This window comes from Pelophylax lessonae (genome assembly GCF_965119305.1).
Source record: "Pelophylax lessonae genome assembly, chromosome: 7".
NCBI classification, from domain to species: domain Eukaryota; kingdom Metazoa; phylum Chordata; class Amphibia; order Anura; family Ranidae; genus Pelophylax; species Pelophylax lessonae.
This window is the reverse complement of record NC_138774.1, coordinates 196414345-196435387: the sequence shown is the minus strand read 5'-3', so window position 1 is coordinate 196435387 and position 21043 is coordinate 196414345. Positions and strand designations below refer to the sequence as shown.

The window sequence follows — 21043 nt, the reverse complement described above, 5'->3', positions numbered from 1 at the left end:
ACGCATTGAGCCATCTCGGATGGTGGCAACTGTGTTTTGGGATATACCCATTACGATCAACTTCCTTGAAATAAGTTCTGGTGCATAGTTTCTTCTCTTTTTTATAAATGACCAAATCAAGGAAGTTGATAGTATCTCTACTGCAAGATTCAGAAAAAGAGATGGAATAGTCATTGACTTTAATTTCTTCCATAAAAGCTTGAAAGGATTCTGATCCGATCTGACTTGGGGGCTCAAAGCAATCCTCCTTTCCAAGGACTGAGGATGCCTGTCCCACCGGACCAGAATCTCTGCTTGAAGAGATCTTGTGTGTAACTGTGCAAATGGGATCGCCTCGAAAGCCGACACCATCAAGCCCAGGGACCGCATGCAGGTCCGAAGCGAGGAGAACTCGTTGTCCCTGAGGGACCTGCCCTCGTCCTGTAGGATCCAGAGCTTGTCCTCCGGAAGAAAGACCTTCACCTGGGCGGAGTCCAGAATCATCCCCAGGTAAGGGAGGCGAACAGAAGGGGACAAAGTCGACTTCTGAAAATTGATGGTCCAACCGAACTCCTGGAGCGTCTGAACCGTGATCGACAGATCGCGCAACAGAGTGGCACTGGAGCTCGACCTTAATAGGAGATCGTCCAGGTAACTGAGGATGGCAATCCCCTGCACCCGCAACAAAGCTAGAACATGGGCCAAAACTTTGGTAAAAACCCTTGGAGCCGAAGCGAGGCCGAAAGGCAACGACACAAACTGATAGTGCTCCTCCGCTATTGCGAATTGGAGGTACCTCTGATGACCCTCGTAAATAGGGATGTGTAGATACGCATCCTTGAGGTTGATGGAAGCCAGGAAATTCCCTGGACTCAGGGATGCCACCACCGACCGAAGGGACTCCATTTGGAACTTCTGAACCCGCACAAAGTGGTTTAAAAACTTCAAGTCCACAATCGGACGCGCCTTGCCCTCCTTTCTGGGCACGGTGAACAGATTTGAGTAAAAACCCCGAAATCTGTCCTGCTGTGGAACCGGGACAACCACCCCTTGGGCGAGGAGATCCTGAACCGCCCGATGGAGATCTCAGAAACGATCGGGGGTTAAATGAAGATTTGAGGGAAAGAATCTGTCTGCTGGGCGTGATCGAAACTCGATCTTGTACCCTGACCGAATGAGTTCTTGAACCCACCTGTCCTGAATCTTGGCCAGCCAAGGTTCGGGAAAATAGCGCAGACATCCCCCCACCCCTGAAACGGGTGAGGGCGCCCCTTCAGGTCGAAGCGGACTGAGCCGCTGTGCCAGTGTGGGCGGCTTTTGACTTGCCCGCCCAAGGCTTCTTCTGGCCACTAGAGGCCTTGAAGGACTTACCTTTGTCTTGTGCCTTGAAGGCACGAAAGGACCCCTGGTTAGGTTTAAAGGAGGGACCCCGCTTGCCGCGGAATGATTTTCCCCTGGACACCTGGGGCAAAAGAGTGACCATTTCATCCAGAGAGTCCCCAAAAAGACGACTCCCCGCATAAGGGATGTCAGACACTGTCTTCTTGGAAGATTGGTCGGCCGACCAGCTTTTTAACCAAACGATGCGACGAATCGCAACTGCGACCGCTGAAAGTCGTGTGACTAAAGGGGCCTTATCTAAGGCCGCTTCACACAGGTATAAAACAGCCTGACCCATTTGATCCACCATCTCCAGAGCAGCAGGAGAGGCGGAGTCAGCAATCAGAGTGCGCTTAAGCGCCTTGGCCCACTCCACAACAGCCTGAGAGACCATTACCGAAGCGAACACGGGTTTCAGCAAGGAACCCGCTACCAGATAGATGTGGCGGGAAAGAGTTTCCACCCGCCTATCTGCCGGGTCTTTAAACACCGGAGAATCCTCTGCGGGCATTAAAGTGGCCTTATTTAACCTGGACACAGTGTGGTCCCCCTTAGGAGCTGCAGTTCAGCGAGAATCCACTGGATCCGCAAAGGGATAACGGTACTGAAATCTCTTTGGCACCACAAAATTACGTTTCAAATGACGCCATTGTTCATTCACGGTTTCGTGAAACTCTGCGGGACAAGGAAAAACCTGACCCGATTTTTGGGCTTTGGGGGTCCCAAAGGAAGACCGCTTACCCGACAAGTGGGGCTCATCATCCAAATTTAAAGTGTCTTTAACAGAGCTAATACGCGCGGACACCGCAGCGCGGTCCCGTGCTGATCCGGAGGAGGAATCCTCCTCCACATCCGACTGAGAGGACTGAGACCCCTCAGGGGGTACGCTGTCCATGGCAACCAAATCTGGCTCTGAATCAGAAGACTGAGAGGGCATAGGCCTTTTCTTAGAAGCCCGGTCAGACATCAACAAATCCACTTTTGACGCTAAAGTCGCAAGTGCAGCAGTAAGTGAGACTATAGCAGAGGATTCAGGAGTACCTGAACCCTCTACCAGATCTGGGGGGAATTTGCTATCCTGGGACTCCATAATGGCAATCTTAATTTAAATGACGCTGGCCCTTTAAATCGGCGATTTCCGCGGTCCCCACCGCAAATGGAGAACAAAAAAATTAATGCTAGCAGGAATGCAGGCCAGGAAACACAATAAACCCCCCCCCCCCCCGAGGTGTGCTATACTTGCCACGCTGCTGAATCCATCTGAAGGTGAAAAGAGAGGAAGAAACCTCACGCCTCTAGAGGAAGACACAGCCCTGAGCCACAAAAAAATGGTTGCCAATACAAGTCTATGGGAAAAGCTCTGGGAAAATGGCTGCTGTCCACACTATGAGGCCAAACAGCCTGCCCACACCTAAAATGGCGGCCGCGCGGTTTCGCACCGATTGCTGCCCCCACACACCATGTACTGTTACCCAAATAGTTGCCTCAGTACCTCAGGGACATAGGGGACCCCCGCAACCCCCCATACAGTGGTGGAACCGCCACAGCGCCCCCGCAGGCACCAGGAAGGACACACAGGGACCGCACCTACAGACATGAGGGGGACATTACAGAACCCATACCGAACTGCCATCCCCATAAAACAGAGGGCCACATACACACCCCGACAGACAATGCTAGAGACAGAGGGGTAGCATGGTACTCACCGGTCCAGCGAAAACATGGGTAAACAGGAAGCCTCTCACTCTGAGTGGTGATGCCGTCAGCCGAAGGGGATGCTAGCAACACGCGAGCGTACCGCAGTTGAGACATCCCGGTGAAGATAGCAACTTCGCAGGCTCGACCCTGAGGTCAGGGACATAGTCGTTTGCGAGGCCTGGGTGTACCAATAACCTGCTAATGCTCGATGGCAGGCTGGGATTCCGTAAGGCTCTAGAATAACCAGTGCGATTCCCAGCTCCGCAAACGCTGTAGTCTTCCGAAGTCCGACTAACTAAGCGCAGGAACAAATAAAAAGCTATCTTTTAAAAGAAAAAATACTTTTCTAGAGAGAAAAAATAAAAAGAAGAAAAAAGGCTGAGACCGCAGCCCCAGCCAGGGAAAAGCCAGCCTATTCCTAAGCTAGGCAGCAGCAAACTGAATTGGGAATGAAGCTAGCTGGGGCTATTGACCATAGGGACAGCCCCCTGTAGGTGTGTCTATACAAAGTTTTTGTGAATATTCTAACAACATCTTCAGCCTAGTTTACTCCTGTGGAGAATGCCAATACCCAGAAGTGCAGATTGTATGAGTGGGCGGCGACTGTCAGAGGACGTAAGAGAAAATGGGATTTTTGACTTACTGTAAATTCCATTTCTCTGATGATCATTGATGGACACAGCACCCACCCCTCTGTGGAGTTATAATTATCCTGACACTACTTGTAACAAAACTGAGTGGCTATACCAGAGAGAGGGAGTATACCCTTAGGGACCGCCCATGGGTGTAGCCAGAATTATTTTCTGCCTTGTGTCCTACTCCTGTAGGGGGCAGTATAACCCAATGGTTATGATTATCAGGAGCTGTGTCCGTCAATGAACATCAGAGAAATGGATTTTATGGTAAGTCAAAAATCCCATTTTTGTTCCATGCACCATGTCACAAGTCATAGATGGTTAACATCTGTGGGTTGTGGAATGCAGAAATGCATGTATATTGAGGTATGCTGAGAAGGTGCGTTGGGTACCATTCAGAATGAATTGGCAAAGCAACATACCCCTGATCTTGCATAGTGGTAATGCACACTGAAATACATTTTAACTCAATGTTACTGCAACACATTAGTGTGAATGGGCCATTAGTATGTCTTAAAATGCATATAACCTAGAAATTAATGTAATACAAACAGTTCAGATTACCTACATGCTGATTCCTAATTGGCAGCAAGTGCAGTTAGGTGGGCGTTGAATTCATGATGAGGCCACAGTGAAAAATATTTTTCAAGAACGCCAGAAATCAATAACAGAGCCAGAGAAAGTCAATAACATTTTGAGTTTGAGAAATTGGCAACTGCCCTCACTTCCCGGTAACCACTGTTCATGCATATCTCATAAACAGTAACTGAAACAAGAGGACCTTTCCTGCAAAACTGAAGCACCAGTCAATAAAAGAGCTGTAAACATATATAGAAATGTATGCTTGGGAGCACACAAATATAATATATTTTACTTTTTTTTGTAATTAAAATCTCACTTTTCTTAAGAAGGGAACTGTATTAGTGTTTTAGTGCATTTCAGAGAAGGGACAGAGCCAGGAAGCAGGGTTCTTTCAGATTTTCCAGAATGTCCTGGGGAATCGATCAGTCGGGACTTATTTTAAAATTTATTTAGGGCTTTTATTTTATTTTAAAAGCCCTGATTCAGAGTGACCTTAGATTATCTTGTAGGCTTTCCTTGGCGATATCCCAGACGTAGAAGTGATAGCGTTCAACCCCTTTTGGTCGCAATAGCTGTGGGTCCTCTTCTTTGGAATCTTACTGTGGTGAACCAAGGCTCCTCCAACCATAGAAAGACTTTTTCCAGCAGAAAGCTTGTCATCATTCATACCAAGAGAGATAAAAATAAGTTAATGAGAGAATGAGAAGCAGAAACTGACAAATTATAACCCTCAAAACTACCGGTAGTTACCTGAGTTCTGTTTCAAGTGAGCTCTTGGTTCAAAATTACATTTTGTGTTCTATTATAGGACAGGTTCTCAGATTTTTCCTTGGACTTCCTTTTGAAAGTGGTTTCAAAGTTTCACTTAGACAGGAAATGACACTTCCAGTGTTCTACTCAATTCTGATTTCTGAAGAGGAAGAACAATGACATTCGCTTGACATGGTTTGAGTTCTACCGACTTACAACAGCATACTTATTTAACAGCCTCATTTAGGCTGACACACAGGTTCTTTAGTGTTTCCAATGGAACCTAAGAAAGGTTAACCAGTATTGGCAAGAACTATAGTCTAGGGAATTCAAATCTACTTTATGGTAAAAGGAATTCCTCCCCCTTTTCATGTTATGCCACCCTTCACTAATGACATGGATGCATCATGGAAATCCTTGGCAAAGACTTCCAGCAGTCATCAGCTGTAGAGTGGCAAGCTGCTCTTCCGAATGCATTCATCAATCATTACAAGAAATTAACTGTCCACCTGCGCTTAGTGTTAAATGAAAGACTGCAGCAACCCAATACATTAAAATACACAATAATAAATAAGGCCCATTTCATATAGATGTTCTGATCGGGTCTGCCTGTCCATTTTTCAGGCAGACCCAATCGGAACCTCCATTCTCCTCTATGGAGCAACGGGTGTAAATGGACAAGTGTTCGTTTACACCTGCCTGCATCCCAAGCCATCAAAAAGAAATGGATTGGGATCCGTTCCCAGATCGCATTGGTTGGCAGTCAGGTGTGAATGGACAAGCAGTCCATTCACATCCAGCCACCCACAGAGGAGAGCGGTCTGTGTCAGTTTCCACTTTGCATAAGCTGAGTGAACACGGACCTGTCATCCGCCTGCTCAGTGGGGATCAGCAGACTGATCTCCTGCTGAGCAAGTGAGCAAGAGTTCGCAGCCGCAGTCTGCCCCGTGTGAAAGGGGCCTAATTGTAAAAAAAATTGATTTGTGCTGTCCCTTTTATGGGAAATGAAAATTCATCACACCTTATACAAACAATAGACTAAATAAGAATAAAATGCAGTAAGAACTCAGTGTTAAGTGATAACAATCCCAAATTATCCTCATCAAATGTACGTATAAATATAATATTAATGCATAAAAATTTACACACAAAATTATTCAAATTAACAAAATTGGTATTTGAACTCATAAACAGCTCATGAAAAATTCCAGACTGGTGCTGTGAGCAATCCACCCAAAACTAAAATCACTCAAAGCACTCACCAACTTCAAGTGCAAACTCCTTATGCCCCATACACACGTGCAGATTATCTGCAGACTTTTGTCTGCAGACTTACCAAAACCATATAATATGAGGTCAAACCTAAACACTTTCAATTTGTATGCAATCCGGCAGGCCCTTGCACTACATAGAAAAGGTAAGTCTACAGACAAAAGTCTGCAGATAATCTGCACGTGTGTACGGGGCATTACCAGAAAGATCAGACCTCTAAAATATAGGAGGTTGATCTGGCATAAATGAGATGGACCCACCCAAGGAACTAGAGCAACAGCCAGGGATGTGACAACAATGACAGCCTGTACCTTTTAAATGGCTTCAGCGCTCAACCAACGACTCCAGCAACTCACTGCCTCAATCCCATAGGAGCCACTCAGGAAAAAAACAAATAAAAACTCCACAGCTGAGTATCAAATAAAATCTTGCATTTGTTAAAACAATATTATTCAGAATGGTAAATCAAATTGAGCTTATAATATCCGACATCTACCAAGACATTTGGGCCGCAGCGTGCGTGATGACGTTTCGTGCAAGGACTTGTCTTCAGGGGAACAAAGCTGTTTTGCGTTCCCCTGAAGATTTATCCTTACACAATAGGCTGTCCTAGGTATCTCAGAGGTAAAGCAATCCATTCATTCTGACATGTTGAGGCAATGTAAGTATCAACTGTACCATGCCAGCTACTCAAAGTTTTAAAAACCAGAGAAAGCTAGACAACTAGTTTTCGTAGAAGAAGGTCAGTAATGGCAGCCACCATATTTCTCTCAGTGCTTATTTAAAGCGGTATGAAAACCAAAACCAAAAATGTAATACATTGCAACTTACCTCTAGATTTGGTGGCTGCATCAGTTTTCTTTTCTTTGGCTTCTCCCCCTCTGATTTCATCTGATTATCTGGCCAGTAACCTTCTGTATCATTTTAATCACCCTTGCCAGTGTTAGATGGTTTGTCTCATCTGTGTAAATTGATACATTCTGCTGAAGAGCTTGAGCATCTGAAAAACAACAGACTTGCAGGCCAGATCACCAAATGAAAATAGAAGAAAGTCAAAAAAAAAGAAAAGAAAACTAATGCAAGCATCACATCCAAGAATTGGTAAGCTGCAATATAATAAATGTTTGCTTTTGGGTTTTAGGCTTCGAATACACTACAGCTCCTAAACTAGAGCTTTTGGCATTTTTTTTGCCAAAGATCATAAACTCAACTCCAGAAAAGCCTGTATGTCAATGTTCACATAGGCTTTTCCCTCTCCTAAACGCTGAAGTCACGTTCAGGATAGGAATGTTTTCAGGCCGCCGGAAAACGCAAACAAGAGAAAAACCATTGCGTTTTACTGTGGTCGGCGGTCAAAGTAGGCTGTGTGTACATGAAGCCTAATACTGCTTTTTTAAAGTATCCCCTAAAACACAAATCACAGGATTCTGTAGTACCCAACTTTGGCCAGAGGGTGTCATCATTGTTACTATAGTAAATATGCAGAGAACTGGCAGAACTAGAAAACAATTGCATCACATATCAAAAAAGTACACAATGTGTATATACTGTATATTAGGAATATGTAACTATTCAAATAGGTGCGACTTGGGTTTTGCAATGCCACACCAGTTTGTAGAACAGGTTTCTGGACTATTTTTTTTGCGATTTCAGGTGTGACCTTCATAGACAGCTGTGCATGAAGTCGCACAGATGTCAGCCAAGTCACATCTGAAGTCACACTTGACCTGCGGCTTTGAAATTGTGGGTTTTCAAGTGAAGTCGCACAGTTTCAAGGTCGGCTTTAGTGTGAATGGGGGCTGAGAGCAAGACTATTAATTGGGCCCCTGGAATGCAAATGATTAACTGTGGAACAGGCGGCAGACCACCGCAAAGATGGGCTCTGATTGAGCTGCATACTGGCTTATAGAGATGTGGTTAAACAGAGTTGGAGTTGACTTATATAGTATAGAATGAGAATGTTAAATAGAGAATGTACAGCACAGTATTTGCAAAGAGGACATGGCTCAACATTAGACATTGGGGCACTTGTTTAGGGGTTAGTAATAGGTGACTCACTACTGACCCTTGATCTGTATGTCACCTACTACAAACCTCTGAACTCTGCGCCACTTCCTACTGACCTCAATCTATTACTGACCTCTGAACTCTGCATCACTTACTACTCACCTCAGAACTCTGCATCACTTACTACTGACCCTGATCTATTACTGACCTCTGAACTCTGCATCACTTACTATTGACCCCAGTCTATTACTGACCCCTGAACTCCGCATCACTACTGACCCCGATCCATTACTGACCTCTGAACTCTGTGAAAGGTGTGTGCCAAAAAACACCCTGTGTGTTGCTTCCACCAATCACCCCAAACTGACTCACCAGATGGAGTGGCCGGTCAGATTATAAACCAGCTACCACGCCTTTGTTATATGTATAGTATATCCAGCGTACAGGTCCTGAATTCACTCTATATGGTCACCCTCAAACTGACACTCTCTTGGGAGCAGGTAGGAATGTGTCATATATTGGGAGGAAAGATGCATCCGCATAGCGCAATTCCGTAACCCTTAGTATCTTTTTTGGCACACACCTTCCACAGAAGATTTGTCGCACAGAAATTTGTTTGCACTGTGTTGGACCTTCTTTGGGACTTTCAGGATTATTAATGAACATATATTTTGTGGACTTTTTTAACACTTATTTATTTAATTGGATTCTTTTTAGCATATGATATTTGGATAATTATTTTTATTATTACAAATTTTGCACAGATTTTTAGATAATTTTTGATAGGTTACATTTGTCAAAAGGATTATTGCACTTGCACTTTTGGGTGAGAGTTTATAGGATACTATAACATTGAAAGGTATTTTTGTGCTGATTTCACATTTTTTCATTTACTTCTTGCTACACACACCCTTGCAGCTAATTAGCAGCAATCATACATTATAGTATTGCTTAATAACAACCCAGAGCCATAGATTATTTTTGGCGCTAGATTAATTTTTATTACATCCAATCATAGAGCTCTGCCAAATACCTTTGTTACCAAATACCAAATAACCCTTGTTAAATGAATAAATAAACTGATGCAAATCTCATATAATAATTAGTCCATATAAACAGTCCATATTTTCATACAGTCCATATTGTATTGTGGGAATTGAATCTCGTGTGGATTACCCCGATATAATCATTGAATAGAGGGGAAGGAGAAAAAATGTACCCACATAGTGTAAATCCGTTTTATAATATCATTTATTTAAACAATTTGATCAATACACTTACAAGCATAGTGTCTGCCTGACACTAGGATATCCGGTATTGGCAAATGTAGCAGCTCCACTCTGGCTCTTTGAAGCCCGGCCGCGAGCGTGCGTCTCCTAGTTGCGGTGTCCTCCTTCGGCGTCCTAAGCCCCGCCCTACTAGTTTCGTCACTAGACATCTTTCCGAAGCGACTATGTGGGTACATTTTTGAGATTTGCATCAGTTTATTTATTCATTTACAGGGTTTTTTTTATTTTATATTTTTTATTTTATTTTTTATGGTTATCAGGGAGTAGGCTTATACACCCACCTGCCACAACAAATATTTCTGGTTAAAAGGTCACATATGCACTTGCACTTTTAGTTTTATTTTAAAAGATATATCAGAACATCAGATTGGAATTTTTTGGTTTCACTTCATTTACACTCGCCAGGAGGCTGGCTGTTTTTTGATAAATTCTTTTGAAAAGATTTTTTCTGCGCTTTACACATATTTGCCAGGTAGCTGGCTGTTTTTTGCACCTTTTTTTGCACTTTACATATACCTGCTAGATAGCTGCTATTTGTTATATTGTTTACACTAACACTATACACTTTAATAATATTTATTTATGAATTGTCAGATTCCAGAGATTATTGAGAAATGTATCAAGTTTTGTAGGTGTGAACTTCATATTCTTGCACTTGCACTTTTGCCTTGAGGGATATTATTTATTTTAGTCTGGTTTGGGGAATATAAGAACCTGCGCTAATCATTATTTTTATTATAGTGCTTTATAAATGCCTGTAACAAATAATAAATGGAATCTTCACTTTACATACTAATCTGTGAGCATGTACATGCCCCCCCCCCCCCCCACCACACACACGCTTAAGATGACCACTTGTGCAATCACTGCAAGGTCATGAGTAGTGCTGCCTGCAGGTAGAGAAGGCCCAACCTAACTTCCAGGAAGCAAAACCTCTGTTGTGTATAAACACACCAAAGCATGGTTTTTATGTAAATGGTAAATATTTATGTGTAGTAATTAGACAATCTCTTCTATTTTCAGAGCATAATGTAATATTTGTGTGAAATAGCTTTAAATTTTTCACTCACCATATTCTTTTAGGCTGGGTTCACGCTGCCGCACAGAGCGGCTCACAGCAGGGATCCGCTGCGTCCCTATTCACTGTTTCAGGTCTGGTTTAGGTCCCAATTTTTGGCTGAATTTGGACCTGAAATGGATCAGAAGACACACAGGACCCCTGTGCAATTTGCACCAGAGCCGCCCTGGAGATATGTTAACTGGCTCCATAAAGAGCCGGTCACAATCTCCTGACATGCAAATTGGATTAAAGGAAACCTACATCCAATTTGCAATAGTGTAAACACAGGCTTAGGCCTCATTTACACTGGGACTGTCAAACCTGTATTTATATGCGTTTGGTGGACATTTCTATGCGCATGTAATCATTTTTAAAAGGTGCCATTCACAATGAGCAGTTACCTGCGTTCAGGGGTGGTTAGTTTAGCTACGCTTAGCTAAAATAGAATTCTGTGCATCAAGGATCCGATTAGATTATCTAAATGCGTGTAAATGCATGCAAACGCTTTAAAGCACGAACATCTAAGTGCAGAAATAAGTAATCTGGGTGGCGTAAACATGTTAACACTTACCAGATGGCTTCTCATGCATTTTGAAAAGCTAAACGCAGGAGTGCCAGTGTAAATGAGGCCTTACTGTAAATTTGCACAGACTCCAAAGGAATACATTTGGATACTACATTTTGCCATGGGGCAAAAACAAGTCCATGACACATGCATGATAAGGGTAAAGTCTCAATGGAAGCTTACAGATACAGTATTCTCCTCCAGGATAGTATGGGGATTTCTTGTACTTTGGTCATTACACCAATTGGTAGCTAAAAGTACAAATGTGGCAGAGTTATGGACAAATATTTACATATTCTCAGTAAGCAGTAAATGGGCTTTAAATAAGACATCACTTGTCTATTTAGCTGCAGGCACTGTGGAATAATTCATTGTCAAATTTAACAATTCAGCGCTTCCTGTTCCCCTGGTACCAGCATTAACTCAGCAGCCTTCCAGCACTCTAATCTCTAACATAAACACAGAGTGGGTGAGTGCTCTAGGAGGAGAAGAGCACAGTGCCAAGACCAGACAAAGACTGTTTTAATTTTGGATAGAGTAGGGAAGGGTTAAAACCTATACCAGGTTATGCTTGGTGTCAGTGTTGAGCTGGAGAGATTTGTCTTCACTCCCTGTCCTGAGAACACAACAGAACATGAGAAGAAATCTTGCCTAAAATAAAGGAATTCCAATATTAGCTGTTACATAAGCAGTTGTCCTTACTGGATAATTAACCTTTACTTCTTGCTGTGATGACAACTCAAAAATGTTCAATTTGCCCTCACTTTTTGGCTGGGTGACAATGGTCACCAGAGAGGAAAATTGATAATTTTGAGTCATCACTAAAATTGGAATAGAAAGGAAATCTTTCTCCATGTTGTCCTCTCCTCATGTTCTAGTCACACTGTATCTTTCATGTTCCAGTGACACTGTATCCTTCTTCATGTACTGGTCACATTGTATTCCTCTCCATGTTCTGGTCACATTGTGTTCCTCTCTATGTTCTGGTTACATTGTTCTCCCCCAGCCCCCTTTTCCCCATTTTGTGGTCACACTGTATCCCTCCCCCATGTTCTTTTCTGTTCCATGGTATTCCTCTTATATTCTAGTCACATTGTATCTCCTTCATGTTCTGTGCACATTGTATCTCCAACATGTTGTGTTTACTTTGGGTCCCCCTCGTATTTTGACATTGTACCCCCCTTATGTATCGTAGTTGGTAAGGTTGAATAAAGACTCCAGTTTATCTAATTCAACTGGTGTGTGTGCTTCTACCACTTCCCATATCCCTGTAGATTGTGTTCAATAAGACGCCCATCTACAAGTTTTTTGAGATTAGTGACACTTCCCACTAAAACCATCTCTGGCGGGTCATCCTTACTGATCTAACAGTAAAACAGTAAAAAAACCCTACAGATCTAACACCATTTAAGGATACACCTTATCTCATCCAACCTTATTGAGTGGCCACATGTCTTCTTGAGTGACCTAGGGTTGAATAGTTTCCTCCCAATTTTGGATTCACCATTAAGATATTTGTATATTGCTATTATATCCCCTTTTAAGTGTCCCCTGTCGAAGGAGAATACATTTAATATTTGTAATCGCTCCTGAACTGAGGTAATCCAGCCCCCTTATTGGTTTTGTTGTCCTTCTCTGGACTCTGTCCAAATCTGCATACTCAGAATGCAGCTAAACCAGAGTTTTGTTAAGTGGTGGAATTACAGTTTTATCCTCTAAAGTGGTTGTAATCCTTCAGGGGTTTTTTTTTTTTGTTTGTTCTTTTTTAATTTCAAACATGCCTATACTTACTTGCTCTGTGCAATATTTGTGCCCCGATCCTCTTCTTCTGGGGTCCCCCGCCGGTGCTCCAAGCCCCTCCTCTTCATTGGGTGCCCTCATGGAAAGTGGGTTTCCTTCGGGGCACTTATGCAGGCTCACTCCCGAGTTCCGCTGCTGCGTCCATTTACACAGACAGCGGGACTCGGCCTACCCTCCTGCTCCTATCGCACAGATTTAATTGACAGCAGGGGAGCCTGTGGTTCAGTCTGTCCACTGAGGAGAAAGACAGCAGCTGTAGCCACTGCGCTTGTGCCCATGGCTGGATTGGATCAGGCTCAGGTAAGAAAAGGGGGGGGGGGTCTGGGGAGAGTTGCAGCACAGAAGGTTTTTTACCTTAATGCATTATGCATTAAGGTGAAAAATCTTAAGGCATTGAATGCATTAAGATGAAAAATCTTAAGGCTTTAGAACCACTTTAAGTTAATACCCTTTTTAATTCATGCTGATATTCTACTGGCCTTGCTTGCTGCAGCTTGGCATCACATTCCATTGGTGAGCCTGTCATCAACTAGGATCCCCAGATCTCTTTCCATCCTTGATTTTCCCAGAGGTTCTCTCACTAGTGTGTAGCGTGCATTCATATTTTTAGCCCGCACGTTCCTACATTGAACCTAATTTGCCATGTTTTTTTCCCACCTCTCTATTTTATCAAGGTCTTCCTGTAAAGTTAATAACACATACCTCCCAGGTAGAAATTAAATGGAGAGTAAAATTCTGTCTATAAAATTCTGGCACCATCCTCTACAATTATAGAGACTATGAAAATATAGCCAGGTCTTGCAGGAAAGGAAAAAGGAAAGAAGGGGGGAAGGGGGAAGGGGGAAGGGAAAGGAGTAGGGGCGAGGAAAGAAAAGGGAAAAATACCAGCGAGTCCTGGAAATGGGGATTTATATGTGCCCAAACATAGCAGACAAGATAAATTAAAAGGAATTAATCCATGTTTATTTAAAGTACAAAAAGATAAAAGAAACCACAGTCATAATTGATATATCACAGTAAATGCATATAATGTGTCACATGATCTGGTAGGTGGATAATATGATCTGGTGGGTGGTTCTATGGGTTTCACTCAAAACTGCAGAGCTTCTTCAGGATCCAATTGTATATGCGTACAGAAAAAACCTTTATCATAAAACAATATACAGTGGGTACGGAAAGTATTCAGACCCCCTTACATTTTTCACTCTTTGTTATATTGCAGCCATTTGCTAAAATCATTTAAGTTCATTCTTCTTCCTCATGAATGTACACATAGCACCCCATACTGACAGAAAAACACAGAATTGTTGACATTGTTGCAGATTTATTAAAAAAGAAAAACTGAAATATCACATGGTCCTAAGTATTCAGACCCTTTGCTCAGTATTTAGTAGAAGCCCCCTTTTGATCTAATACAGCCAGGAGTCTTTTTGGGAAAGATGCAACAAGTCTTTCACACCTGGATTTGGGGATCCTCTGCCATTCCTCCTTGCAGATCCTCTCCAGTTCTGTCAGGTTGGATGGTAAACGTTGGTGGACAGCCATTTTTAGGTCTCTCCAGAGATGCTCAATTGGGTTTAAGTCAGGGCTCTGGCTGGGCCATTCAAGAACAGTCACGGAGTTGTTGTGAAGCCACTCCTTCGTTATTTTAGCTGTGTGCTTAGGGTCATTGTCTTGTTGGAAGGTAAACCTTCGGCCCAGTCTGAGGTCCAGAGCACTCTGGAGAAGGTTTTTGTCCAGGATATCCCTGTACTTGGCCGCATTCATCTTTCCCTCGATTGCAACCAGTCGTCCTGTCCCTGCAGCTGAAAAACACCCCCACAGCATGATGCTGCCACCACCATGCTTCACTGTTGGGACTGTATTGGACAGGTGATGAACAGTGCCTGGTTTTCTCCACACATACCGCTTAGAATTAAGGCCAAAAAGTTCTATTTTGGTCTCATCAGACCAGAGAATCTTATTTCTCACCATCTTGGAGTCCTTCAGGTGTTTTTTAGCAAACTCCATGCGGGCTTTCATGTGTCTTACACTGAGGAGAGGCTTCCGTCGGGCCACTCTGCCATAAAGCCCCGACTGGGGGAGGGCTGCAGTGATGGTTGACTTTCTACAACTTTCTCCCATCTCCTGACTGCATCTCTGAAGCTCAGCCACAGTGATCTTTGGGTTCTTCTTTACCTCTCTCACCAAGGCTCCTCTCCCCCGATAGCTCAGTTTGGCCGGACGGCCAGCTCTAGGAAGGGTTCTGGTCGTCCCAAACGTCTTCCATTTGAGGATTATGGAGGCCACTGTGCTCTTAGGAACCTTAAGTGCAGCAGAAATCTTTTTGTAATCTGTGCCTTGCCACAATTCTGTCTCTGAGCTCTTCAGGCAGTTCCTTTGACCTCATGATTCTCATTTGCTCTGACATGCATTGTGATCTGGAAGGTCTTATATAGACAGGTGTGTGGCTTTCCTAATCAAGTCCAATCAGTATAATCAAACACAGCTGGACTCAAATGAAGGTGTAGAACCATCTCAAGGATGATCAGAGGAAATGGAAAGCACCTGAGTTAAATATATGAGTCTCACAGCAAAGGGTCTAAATACTTAGGACCATGTGATATTTCAGTTTTTCTTTTTTAATAAATCTGCAACAATGTCAACAATTCTGTGTTTTCCGTCAATATGGGGAGCTGTGTGTACATTCATGAGGAAGAAGAATGAACTTAAATGATTTTAGCAAATGGCTGCAATATAACAAAGAGTGAAAAATTTAACGGGGTCTGAATACTTTCCGTACCCACTGTATACAGTGCTTTGCGAAAGTATTCGGCCCCCTTGAACTTTTCGACCTTTTGCCACATTTCAGGCTTCAAACATAAAGATATAAAACTGTAATTTTTTGTGAAGAATCAACAACAAGTGGGGCACAATCATGAAGTGGAACAAAATGTATTGGATATTTCAAACTTTTTTAACAAATAAAAAACTGAAAAATTGGGCGTGCAAAATTATTCAGCCCCCTTAAATGAATACTTTGTAGCGCCACCTTTTGCTGCGATTACAGCTGTAAGTTGCTTGGGGTATGTCTCTATCAGTTTTGCACATCGAGAAACTGAAATTTTTGCCTATTCCTCCTTGCAAAACAGCTCACTCTCCAGCATGCATACGTGGGCTAAGGGCAGGAAGTAAATGCTACATGAATCATTTTCAGTTCTTTCCACAGATTCTTGATTGGATTCAGGTCTGGACTTTGACTTGCTCATTCTAACACCTGGATATGTTTATTTGTGAAGCATTCCATTGTAGATTTTGCTTTATGTTTTGGATCATTGTCTTGTTGGAAGACACATCTCCGTCCCAGTCTCAGGTCTTTTGCAGACTCCATCAGGTTTTCTTCCAGAATGGTCCTGTATTTGGCTCCATCCATCTTCCCATCAATTTTAACCATCTTCTCTGTCCCTGCTGAAGAAAAGCAGGCCCAAACCATGATGCTGTCACCACCATGTTTGACAGTGGGGATGGTGTGTTCAGGGTGATGAGCTGTGTTGCTTTTACGCCAAACATAACGTTTTGCATTGTTGCCAAAAAGTTAAATTTTGGTTTCATCTGACCAGAGCACCTTCTTCCACATGTTTGGTGTGTCTCCCAGGTGGCTTGTGGCAAACTTTAAACAACACTTTTTATGGATATCTTTAAGAAATTGCTTTCTTCTTCCCACTCTTCCATAAAGGCCAGATTTGTGCAGTATACGACTGATTGTTGTCCTATGGACAGAGTCTCCCACCTCAGCTGTAGATCTCTGCAGTTCATGGGCCTCTTGGCTGCATCTCTGATCAGTCTTCTCCTTGTATGAGCTGAAAGTTTAGAGGGACGGCCAGGTCTTCGTAGATTTGCATTGGTCTGATACTCCTTCCATTTCAATATTATCGCTTGCAGAGTGCTCCTTGGGATGTTTAAAGCTTGGGAAATCTTTTTGTATCCAAATCCGGCTTTAAAATTCTCCACAACAGTATCTCGGACCTGCCTGGTGTGTTCCTTGTTCTTCATGATGCTCTCTGCGCTTTAAACGGACCTCTGAGACTATCACAGTGCAGGTGCATTTATACGGAGACTTGATTACACACAGATGGATTCTATTTATCATCATTAGTCATTTAGGTCAACATTGGATTATTCAGAGATCCTCACTGAACTTCTGGAGAGAGTTTGCTGCACTGAATGTAAAGGGACTGAATAATTTTTGCACGCCCAATTTTTCAGTTTCTTATTTGTTAAAGTTTGAAATATCCAATAAATTTCATTCCACTTCATGATTGTGTCCCACTTGTTGTTGATTCTTCACAAAAAATTACAGTTTTATATCTTTATGTTTGAAGCCTGAAATGTGGTAAAAGGTCGCAAAGTTCAAGGGGGTCGAATACTTTCGCAAAGCACTGTATAGTAAATAACAATACATGTAATACATGCATCAGACAGTATATACAATAAGTAGTACAATACAATTCATTATAAATTCACATCAGCAATGGGAGTAAATCTGGGAAAGCAGGCAAGGAGGAAGAAAAAAAAAAAGGAATGATTGTTTTGAGGGTTCAGACTCAAACAGGCCATTGGGGGGGGGGGGGGAATCTCATTTTAAAATCCAAGATCTCATTACCTTTCTATGATACTGGTCGAATATGCTATGATGCTATGCTAAGGGTAAGGATTTAACCTCTTTTGACTTCTCTCTATTTCCTTTTCTGCCTCTTTGGTCCCCCCCTACTGGTTTGAGTCTGATCCCTCACATCCATCATTCCCGTTTTTTTTACTAATAATGATACTGTTTTCATCAGCAAGTTCTTGGCTATAGTCCCTTATCATCCCCTCAAACAGTTTATAAACTACTGATGTTAGGCTGACTGGCCGTAGTTTCCAGGTATGTATATTGACCCACTCTTGAATATTGGCACCACTTTAGCTTTTTGCCTATACAGTGGTACCATTCTGGTCAGTAAGCTTTCCTTAGATTAGATTAGATTAGATTAGATTAGATTAGAAATGCCAGTCTTGCAATGACCTGACTGACTTCTTTGAAAACTCTCAGGTGTGAGCAATCTGGTCCTCGTGATTTGTTCCTCGTGATTTGTAAAGGCACAAGGTTTTTTACCTTTATGCATTCTATGCATGAAGGTAAAAAACATTTTGTGTGCAGCAGCCCCCCTAAAACTTACATGAGCCCCATCTTGATCCACCGATGTCCACGAAAGCCTTGCCTCTCCGGGAACATGCACTCCTGATTGACTTTTTACAGCAGCGAGAGCCATTGGCTGTCAATCACAGCCAATGAGCTAATCAGGAGATGGAGGGGTGGGCGGAGCCGTGGCTCAGTGTGTGAATGGACACACAAACCTGTGGGTCAGGAGTGTTCCTGCTTGGGTGCCCCCACAGCAAGCTGCTTGGTGTGGGGGCATCCGGCAGGAGGGAGGAGCCAGGAGCTTCGGTGTGGAACCCGAGAAGAGGAGGATCCGGGCTGCTCTGTGCAAAATCATTGCACAGAGTAGATAAGTTTAGGTAGCATATTTGTTCTTTAAAAAAAAAAAAGAAAAAAAAAAACAAGGCTTTAATATCGCTTTAAGTTTTTTTCACAAAATAACCTACAGCTTGGTTGGTTGCCATGCAAGCTGCTCCAGTCTTAATAATTTTCCCTCATTGTATCCCTCTCCAGGTTCTAGTGACATTGTAATCTTTGCCATGTTCTGGTCACAATGCTCTCCTTCATGCTCTGCTCACACTGCATTCCTCTCAATGTTCTGTTTACATTGTACCCCCCCCCCCTTTCCCCTCATGATCTGTTAAAATTGTATGCCCCTCATGTTTGGTCACATTTCATCGCTCTCCTTGTTCTCTTCATATGCAGACCCATAGCCAAGCATGCAGGTCAGCAAAGGGGGGGGGCAAGCGAGTGCCCCCCTCTTGAACCATACCAGGTCACATGCCGTCAACATGGGGAGGGGTGCTTTGGGGTATGGGGGCTCTCCCCCCCCAAGCACCTTGTCCCCAGATTGATGGGGACAAGGGCCTCTTCCCCACAACCCTGGCCAGTGATTTTGGAGGTCTGCCGGTGGGGGGGTGGGCTTATCGTAATATGGAATGTGATGTCACCAGGTGGCACCACCCCTCAGTCATTTAGGAACTGTCAGACGGCAGAGAGAGCAGATGGCAGGAGCCTTAATTGGGAGTGTAGCGTGGGGGGGGGGCACTCGCTCGTCACCCCTGTTGCCTGACCTGCTGGGCTGCATATTCAGAAAAGGGTCTGGTATTGACTTTAGGAGGGGAACTCCACAATATATTTTTTTTAATTTTGGCATTGGGGTTCCCCTCAAAATCCATACCAGACCCAAAAAAGGACCTGGTATGGATTTTTTTTTGGGGGGGGGGGGGTTCTTTATTTTTCATTGCTGACATTTGTTTTTTTTTTTTAATTCAGCTGTCAGTGGGGAACCCCGCTGATAACTCATGACTTATCGGTTGTTAAGGACGCAGTGGTTGCTTGCTCCTTAAAAGCCATCTATTTACAGCCTGTGTTAAGGACTCTGGCCACCGCCAGCAGTAAACTATCTGTTGTGCAAAACGTGTAGCGCTAACATCAAGATAATGAAAATCACTATAAGGTGTATGACAATGACTCAAATATGGTCCATACATATAATAGTCCTTAAATGAGAAAGGAAAAATGTGTAGAGAAATATAGAAAGGGGCCACAAGTCCCAACAAGTGAATAAAATGTTTGGTAATGATTCAAATAGAGTCCATAAAAGAGTCCTTAGACGTAAAGGAATACGTAGACTATCGCAGGCTTTCTTAATACTAAAATACAGCATGACTCATGCAGTAATTTAGTAGCATTTTTTAGTAGGTGTCAAAAAACTTTTGAAAAATTCTGTGGGGTATCTTACTGCACACAGGGATGTGAATGGAGCCCATTGTATCCATCTCCACATTCTGTTTCCATGTTCTAGTGACATTTATCCCTTTTCCATGTTCTGATCAAACTGTATCCCCCTCTGTGTTGTGTTCCCATTGGGGGAGATGTACTAAAACTGGAGAGTGGAAAAAAATCAAGTGCAGCTGTGCATGGTAGCCAATCAGCTTCTAACCTCAGCTTGTTCAATTAAGCTTTGACAATAAAACATGGAAGATGATTGGTGTCTATGCACAGCTGCACCAGTGTTAGCCCATAATGTCCTGCTCCATGTTCTGTTCACACTGTATCAATGTCCATGTTGTAGTGACAATGTAACTTGTAGCTCTGTATACTGATCACATTGTACCCCCTCACACTGTATCCTCCCTCATGTTCTGCTCACATGATGTATATATCCATGTTCTGGTGACATATCCCCTCATGTTCTGCTCACATAGTATCCCTGTCCATGTTCTAGTGACATGGTATCTTCCTCTTGTTCTGTTCCATTGTATACCCCTCATGTCATGGTCAGGGGCACAGCTACCTCCCCATGTTCTGGGCTGGCTATATTGTATCCCTCCCCCCCCATGTTCTGGCCATATTGTATCTTCTCCATGTTCTGGTCACTGTCATTGTCTGTGTAGCACAGCGCCCCCCGCAGCCCCTCCTGTCACCGCACTGAGCGGGAGCGAGCACCTGCGCACTGCTCCAGACACTGCTATCTGCATAGTCCCGCCTCCCGCCTGGCTGTCTGGCTGCTGATTTGCCTCTCCCGAATGTAGTTGGAAGCCGATTGGTCTGCTTCCCTATCGCTCGGCGCTGCACCTGACGCTTCCTGAAGTCCGGGCTGTGTAATGTGTGGGAAGTGCCATGTTCATCCCCGAGAATTAAATGTCTGCTAGAGCCAGGAGCCGGGGCCCCGGGAAGGTGAGTGCCAAGGGCCCTTCTGTCATAGCTGGACCCAACCCTGCCTACCATCATTGTATCTATATCTGTGTATCCAACGCTTACACTGACTGTCTGCTCCCTGTATATACCCAGCACTGCACCACTGTGCCCGCTTCCTCACAGACCTGCTGCTGCTGAGGGCTC

The 21043-nt window shown here is 43.5% G+C and overlaps 1 protein-coding gene across 5 annotated transcripts in view; it reads left to right on the top strand.

Moving 5' to 3' along the window:
- Positions 1 to 20769: 20769 nt before the first annotated feature.
- RALGPS1 (Ral GEF with PH domain and SH3 binding motif 1) overlaps positions 20770 to 21043 on the top strand; it is a 1028186-nt gene continuing 1027912 nt past the window's right edge. For all 5 annotated transcript variants that reach the window (XM_082262603.1, XM_082262602.1, XM_082262601.1 and 2 more), the window contains exon 1: positions 20770 to 20878. The gene's annotated coding sequence lies outside the window, so the exon portion shown is untranslated. The remainder of the gene's footprint in view (positions 20879 to 21043) is intronic.